The sequence below is a fragment of the Lepus europaeus genome, chromosome 7, assembly GCF_033115175.1.
Source record: "Lepus europaeus isolate LE1 chromosome 7, mLepTim1.pri, whole genome shotgun sequence".
Classification (NCBI taxonomy): domain Eukaryota; kingdom Metazoa; phylum Chordata; class Mammalia; order Lagomorpha; family Leporidae; genus Lepus; species Lepus europaeus.
In genome coordinates this window covers 64,980,601-64,988,763 of record NC_084833.1, presented here as the reverse complement: position 1 = coordinate 64,988,763, position 8,163 = coordinate 64,980,601, and positions in this window count along the sequence as shown.

The following is an 8,163-nucleotide window of genomic DNA, read 5'->3' as shown; positions in this document are numbered from 1 at the left end:
TATATATATATTCATTCACTGAAAGGCACAGTTACAGACAAGAGAGAACTTCCACCCGAAGTGTCACCAAGTGGCCACGATGGCCCTGGCTGGGCCAAACTAAAGCCAGGAGCTTCATCTGTGTGTCCCAAGTGGATCGCAGGGGTCCAAGCACTTCGGCCATATTTTGATGCTTTTCCAAAGCCATTAGCAGGGGGAGCCAGATTGGAAGTGGAGCAGCTGGGACGTGAACCGGCACCCATAGGGGATGCCAGTATCACAGGTGGCAGTTTCACCCCTACACTACAATGCCAGCCCCCATGGAGGAATTTTTAAAGCATATTATTAAATGAAAGAAGCCAAAGAGAAAAGGCTACCCGCTGTTTGATCTCACACTTACACAACATTCTGTAACAGGCAATACAATAGAGCTAGTGGAATGACCAATGGTTGCCAGGGATTGGAGGGAGGAAGAGGTGAACAGGCAGAGCTCAGAGGGCTGTTAGGGCAGTGCAACTGTTCTCCAGGATGCTATAATGATGGGTATGTGTCAGGACACATTTTCAAAACCCAAAGAATGTACAGCACCAAGAGTAAGTCCTACTGGAAACCCTGGCCTTTGGGTGACAATGATGTCAGTGCAGACTCACGGATCACAGCAGAGGCCCCACGCTGGGGCTGGGAAGGGGATGGGGATATTCGTGGACTCCACTTTCTGCCCAACTTTGCTGTGAACCTAAAACTGCTCTAACAAAATAAAATCTACTAAAAATATACAATGAAGTCTATTTTAAAATTGAATTACCACCAAATTTAACAGTGCAAATAATAATACATATGATACACAGTTTCTATGGGTGACTTAGCAGGCTGCTTCTGGCTGAAGGTCTCAAATTACGTTGTGATCAAGATGCTGGTGAGCATTGCAATCGTGCGAAGGCTGGGCTAGGGCTGGAGGAGCTGCTTCTTAATCGCTTCCCTCTCACGGCTGATAGGAGGCAGCCTCAGTTTTTCACCACGTGGATGGGTCTCTCCATGGAGCTGCTTTGGGGAGGGAAGTCCTCTAATGTAGTGTCTGGCTTCCGCCAGTGTGAGAGCTCCAAGACAGAGAGCAGAAGCTACAGTGTCTTTTCTGACCTAGGTCCACAAGTCACGAGCCCCGGCGTTGGGGTACCCTCCTGGTTACAGAGGCAGCACTAGTCCCCACGGCCAGGATGACCCAGGATGGGAGGCCAGGGTCATGGAGGGCCTCCTCGCAGGCTGGCTAGCACACAAGGGTTTTCCAAATGTATTGGCAGCAAGTTATTCTTAGTATTTGCCATTTTTTGACCACATCTAAAATGTGGTTGTTTTATATTTAATCATCTTGCTGTTTATTTTTTCCCCTATTATTTACTTTGGCCTTGTTCTGTGCTATGTCTAACTTCCTGAGCCTACTCACTAGAGCATTTTTTTAAAATTTTTTTATTTTTTAGACAGGCAGAATGGACAGTGAGAGAGAGAGACAGAGAGAGTCTTCCTTTGCCATTGGTTCACCCTCCAATGGCCGCCGCGGCCGGCGCGCTGCGGACAGTGCACTGCGCTGATCCGAAGGCAGGAGCCAGGTGCTTCTCCTGGTCTCCCATGCGGGTGCAGGGCCCAAGCACCTGGGCCATCTTCCACTGCACTCCCTGGCCACAGCAGAGAGCTGGCCTGGAAGAGGGGCAACCGGGATAGAATCCGGCGCCCCGACCGGGACTAGAACCCAGTGTGCCAGCGCCGCAAGGCGGAGGATTAGCCTAGTGAGCCGCGGCGCCAGCCTCACTAGAGTATTTTTAACTTTTCTTTGTTCCTAAAGTATGTATTTAGACTACCAATTTCTCTGTTAATACTATCTTTAGCTGTGTTCTGTAGACTTTGATATGGACTATTTTTTATTTTCTTTCAGTTATAAATATTTCCTAATTTCCATTATACCTTATTTCTTTTTAACTGTAGCTCCACACTATTTTTTTAAGATCTACTAATTGACTTGAAAGTTAGAGTTACAGATAAAGAGCGAAAGGGAGAGGGGAAGAGAGAGAGAGAGAGAGAGAGAGAGAGAGAATCTTCCATCCACTGGTTCATTCCCCAAATGGCCTCAATGGCCTGGGCTGCACCAGGCTGGAGCCAGGAGCCAGGAGCTTCATTCAGGTCTCCCACATAGGTGCAAGGGCCCAAGTAACCTGGGCCATCTTCCACTGCTTTCCCAGGTGCTCAAACTGGTGCCCATGTGGGATGCTGGTGTCACAGGCAGAAGTTTTACCCACCACGCCACAGCGCTGGCCTCCTATATTTTATTTATTTATTTATTTATTTATTTGAAAGTCAGATTTACACAGAGAGAGGAGAGGCAGGGAGAGAAAGCACCAGCCCCTATATTTTATTTTTAAACCATGAGTTAATAATATTTTAAGTATTTTTTCCTTAATTGCTAAATATGTGTAGGTTTGTGATTATCTTGCTGTTGATTTCTTTTTCTTTTTTTTTTTTTTTTAAGATTTATTTATTTGTTTGAAAGTCAGAGTTACACAGAGAGAGGAGAGGCAGAGAGAGAGAGAGGTCTTCCATCCGATAGTTCACTCCCCAGATGGCCGCAACGGCCGGAGCTGTGCCGATCCGAAGCCAGGAGTTCTTCCCGGCCTCCCACATGGTGCAGGGGTCCAAGGAGTTGGGCCATCCTCTACTGCTTTCCTGGGCCATAGCAGAGAGCTGGACAGGAAGTGGAGCAGCCAGGTCTCTAACTGGCACTTCAGGCCAGGGTGTTAACCCACCACTGCACCACAGCACCGGCCCCTTGCTGTTGAATATCATTGTACTGCCACAAGTGTGCTCTTCAAGAGTCCTTGGTTCCTGTTTATGTTCACTTCTTGGCACAGTAGATGGTCAATTTTTATATATTTCATGTAAATTGAAAAACAATGTGTTTTCTTTACTATTGCAAGTAGGCTTATTTATTCTTTAACTCTTCTACATCTCTAATACTTTATAAGTTTGCTTTGTCAGTTACTTAGATGTGTTTTTAAAACTCTCTGTGGGTGCTGGCACTGTGGCGCATGCAAGTTAAGCTGCCAATTGCAGTGCCGGCATCTCCTAAGGGTGCAAGTTCAAGACCTGGCTGCTCCACTTCCAATCCAGCTCTCTGCTATGCCTGGAAAAGCAGTAGAAGATGTCACAAGTCCTTGGGCCCCTGCACCCACATGGGAGACCCCGAAGAAGCTCCTGGCTTCAGATCGACGAGCTCCAGCCATTGCAGCCAATGAACCAGCGGATGGAAGACCTCTCTCTCTCTCTCTCTGCCTCTCCTTCTCTCTGTGTGTAATTCTGACTTTAAAAAAAATTCTGTGATGGTGCTGGTGGTGATGATGATAATGATGGAACTGTGTGTTTCTTCTTAAAATTCTACCGAACTATTCTGTGTATATTTTGAAGATATATCGTTAGATGCAAACCATGCAATATATTTCTTTAACTTGTTTCTTCTGTTTTTATATGATTCCTTTTATCCCTTAGAATACTTTTTGTTTGAAAGCCAATTTTATGTGATAATAATATAGTATATCTCCTATCTTTTGATTAGTATTTATCACTCTTTTTCCAGTATTTATGTGGCATTAGGTTTTAAATGTCTCCTGTGAATAATATAGTTGTATTTTGCTCTGTTTTGTACTTTTCTCCAATCTGAAATTCTTTGTCTTTTCAATCATTAAATTTTTATGAAAACATATTTATTGCAGAGGTAGAGAGAGAGATACAAGGACTCCCACCAGCTGGTTTGCTTCCCAAAAGACTACAGCAGCTGGCACTGGGCCAGGCTGATGCTGGAAGCTAGGGAGTCAATCCGGGTCTCCCACACAGATGGCAGGAGCCCAAGTACCTGAGCTCTCACAGCTGCTGCCTCCCAGAGTCTGCATCAGCAGGGAGCTAGAGTGCAGAGTTGGAACGGGATATGGAGCCCAGGCAATCTGATGTGGGATGCAGGGTCTTAGCTGTTAGGCTAAATGCCTACCCCTCATTGTCTTCTAGTTGGAAAGTTTGGGTAATTTACATTTACCCCAAATGCTAATAATTGTGGAAATAGTTCCACAATCTTTTTATGTATTTGTGATTTGCCAGGGCTTTAAAAAAAAAAAAAGATTTAATCTGTTTATTTGAAAGGCAGAGTGACAGAGAGAGAGAAAGGAATCTTCTATCCACTGGTTCACTCCCCAAATGCTGCAAAGGTCCAGGCCAAAGCCAGGAGGCTGGAACTCCATCCGTGTCTCCCACATGGGTGGCAGGGGCCCAGGTTCATGGGCCATCCTCTGCTGCCTTCCCAGGTGGATTAGCAGGGAACTGGATTGGAAGCAGAGCAGTCAGGATTCCAGCCAGTACTCTGGTATGGGATGCGGTATTGCAGGCAGCCACTTAACCTGCTGTGCCACAATGCCAGTCTGATCATATTTTTTCTTTGCTGACTTCTAGCCTCAATAACTATTTTTATAAATTTTATATATACATATATATATATATATATATATAATTTGTAACACCACTTATATTTCCATGTAACATTTTAGGTTAATAAGTTAAGATCTGGGGGCCGGAACTGTGGGCCCATTTGGGCACCGGTTTGAGTCCCGGCTGCTCCACTTCTGATCCAGCTCTCTGCTATGGCCTGGGAAGGCAGTAGAGGATGGACCAAACACTTGGGCCCCTGTACCTGCATGGGAGACCCGGAAGAAGCTCCTGGCTCCTGGTTTTCGATCAGCTCAGCTCTGGCCATTGTGGCCATTTGGGGAGTGAACCAGCAGATGGAAAATCTCTTTGGTTTTTCTGTCTCTGCCTCTCTGTAACTCTGCCTTTCAAATAAATAAAAATAAGTCTTAAAAAATAAATTAATATCTCTACTCTCCTCAAATAAGCCTGACCTCTTCCTCCCAGCTTAACATAGTATTGTTTTTTTCCCAGATTTTAGTTCTACACTGTCTTCATACACCTCAAAATTTGCAGGCATGGTCAGACTCCCAGGCTCAAATGCTGGAAACACTCAGGCAGAGTCTCCAAAGCAGTTGCTCAAACAAGAGAGAGGCTCTTTCTTTCTCACACCACAGCCCAGAAGTACACAGCCGGTCCAAGGCTGCTAGGCAGCTCTGCCTCATGGGTCATCCAGGAAAGGTTTCTTCTATCCTGCTCCTCCACGTTCCCCTCTCCAGGGCTAAATCCTGGCACTTGGGCCTTCTTTACCCCTACACAGTACCCTCCAGAAATGTCTCAACCTCCCATGTGAATGATAACTTACCTCTTCCCTATGAGGAGGAAGACAGTTTAACAAAGGCAACTTCTTTTAAGGAAGTGACCGGGAAGTACATATGGTTCATTGGTTGATTGCTGCAAGGGAGTTCGGGAAATGTAGTTTCTGACCAAGAGCACAACTAAAACTTGGGGGCTTTTATTATTACAGGGTTTGGGGGACCCTGGGCTTCGGGGTGAATACATCATCAGAATTCCATGTCCTCTGATTTTGTTTTGTTTGCAACAACCGGAAGCAACAGGTTCCTTGTTATGGCAAAGAAGGACACTACAACAGCCTTATATTTCCCCCTTTTAGCAATTCAGCAAGATTTCAGTAAAGGACAGTAGGGAGAGAGGCTCTTTCTTGCTAAAGTCTGAAGTTTCTTCTGAATGTTTTGGTGTGGCCCACATGTCCACCACTACACTAGCTACTTTGGCAAGGGAGCATCAGTCCCCCTGATGTAATCAGGTGGGAGTCACATGGTCACCCCTGGGAAGTGGGTAGAGTAGGAGGAACCCCACGGAAATAACACGGCCTGAAAGTGGAGAGCAGTGGTCCTCAAAAGTCAGATAATGAGGCGCCAGTGCAACCAGAATGGAATATTTATTAAATGTTACATGAGCAAGCCATGTAACAGCTGACCATGAGACTTACCTATTCCTTGGGGCCACTGGATGATCCAAGGAGGTTGTTCAAGTGAATGTATTCTTAAAATCTAAGCAAGGGCTGGCATTGTGGTGCAGCAGGTTTAAGCCACTTCCTGTGACGCCAGCATCCCATATCAGAGGGCTTGGTTTGAGTCCTGGATTCTCTGCTCTGATATGGCTCCCTGCTAATGTGCCCAGGAAAGCAGTGCCACCCACGTGGGAGATCCAGAGGAAGTTCCTGGCTCCTGGTCTTGGCCTGGGCAAGCACTGGCCCTTACAGCCACTTGGGGAGAGAACCAGTGGATGGAAGATCTATCTCTCCTCTCTTTCTATTTGCTCTTTCAAAGTAATTAAAGTAATCTTTAAAAAATAAATCAGATAAGCCGGCGCCGCGGCTCACTAGGCTAATCCTCCGCCTTGCGGCGCCGGAACACCAGGTTCTAGTCCCGGTCAGGGCACCGGATTCTGTCCCAGTTGCCCCTCTTCCAGGCCAGCTCTCTGCTGTGGCAGGGAGTGCAATGGAGGATGGCTCAAGTGCTTGGGCCCTGCACCGCATTGGAGACCAGGAGAAGCACCTGGCTCCTGCCACCGGATCAGTGCGGTGCACCGGCCGCAGCGCGCCGGCCACAGCGGCCATTGGAGGGTGAACCAACGGCAAAGGAAGACCTTTCTATCTGTCTCTCTCTCTCACTGTCCACTCTGCCTGTCAAAAAAAATAAATAAATAAATTTAAAAAAATAAATAAATCAGATAAATTCTAAGTGAATAAAGATGGAAGACGATGTTGGTCAAGTTGCTAGAACTTTATTTATACCTCTCCCCATCTCTCTGAATAGCACCTGTGTTAACCTCTTTCTACTGACCACAGTGTTTGCCAATTATTTACTTATGTGCTTGCCTCCCTGTCCTCCCAATATACACTCCTACAACTGAGGGCTCTTCAAGAGCTGGAATCTACCTGTGTCCCACAGGGCCCAATGCTAAATGAAAAAAGGAGAAGTCTCAGTGACTTGCAGCATAGACACGCCTCCCCCCTTGAATTCCTAGGCATTTTCCCTTTGGAAATAATTACTGGAAAAACATCAGCCAAATCTCAGGGAGTTCTGCAGGACTGGGGCTGGGAGGAGGAGAAAGTGTCAGTGCAGATTGTGTTGCTTATAAAAATGTCTCTCCTAATGACTGGAAAGCAGCACCAGGCATCATTTAATTTATGGAACTCAAATCTAATCACAAAGAAGCAAAGACCCAAGTACGGAGAAGTTCATCAGATAACTGGCTAATCACAGCTGTCTTATCATCCTGTTTGAGTTTACGGTTAAAATAAAATCTTGTGTCTTGCAATCAAATCAATCTAAAAACAAACGACCTCCCCCTTCCTCTCCCAGATCAACTGATGCTGAAAACTCTACCTGCATTGGAAGGGAAAAGAGCTGGCGGCCAGTGGATACAGCTAGGGGTAGAGAACAGGACTGTGCGGGAGCCATAGGTGGAGAGAACCAAAGGCATTTGTAGGAACAGGCGGTCTCCTGGACAAGGTGTCCTAGTTGCCTGCTTGGAACGCTCCAAACATATGGATCTTGCAGATGGGCCTTGGGAATTCTAACAGCTGCCACTTCTTGAGCCACTACGATACGCTGGGTGCTATGGTCAGCACGTTTAGGGCATCATCCCATTCTGATTCCCAGAAAAACCCTGTGAATTCAGACTAGGTCCCCTGCTCATAGATGAAAGTAAGGGTCAGAATGTGCAGTGATTTGCCCCTGGCCATATAGCAAGGACTTCAAATGCCAGGATTTGGATCCCTACAGATTTGATTTGGCTGACAGCTTCTGCTCTGAGTCCTCAACTCTTTGCGTGAACCCACTCTGAGTCAGCAATTATTTCCTCCATTCCACAGATGAGGAGACCAAGTGATACAGACAGTAAGGGTCAAGGCCAAACCAGGTCTGTCCCACTCCAAAATCTACTCTGCCTTCAAGGCGGAAGAGCAGAGGGGTGGGTGTGGGGTTACTTTCCTAAGTAACCACCCCTCAATCTCTTCCCCTTGGGCCCCTTTCAGCGATCTTCTTTTTACCTGATCTGCCCTAGAGCAGCCTGGGTGCTGAATAGGGTCTGTCTGTGTGGTCCCTGGGAGGGTCTAAGACACCTATTCCCAAGGACTCCCTTAAGAAAGAAATCAGGACCAGCACTGTGGCACAGCAGGTAAAGCCGCTGCCTGCAGTGCCGGCATCCCGTATGGTGCCA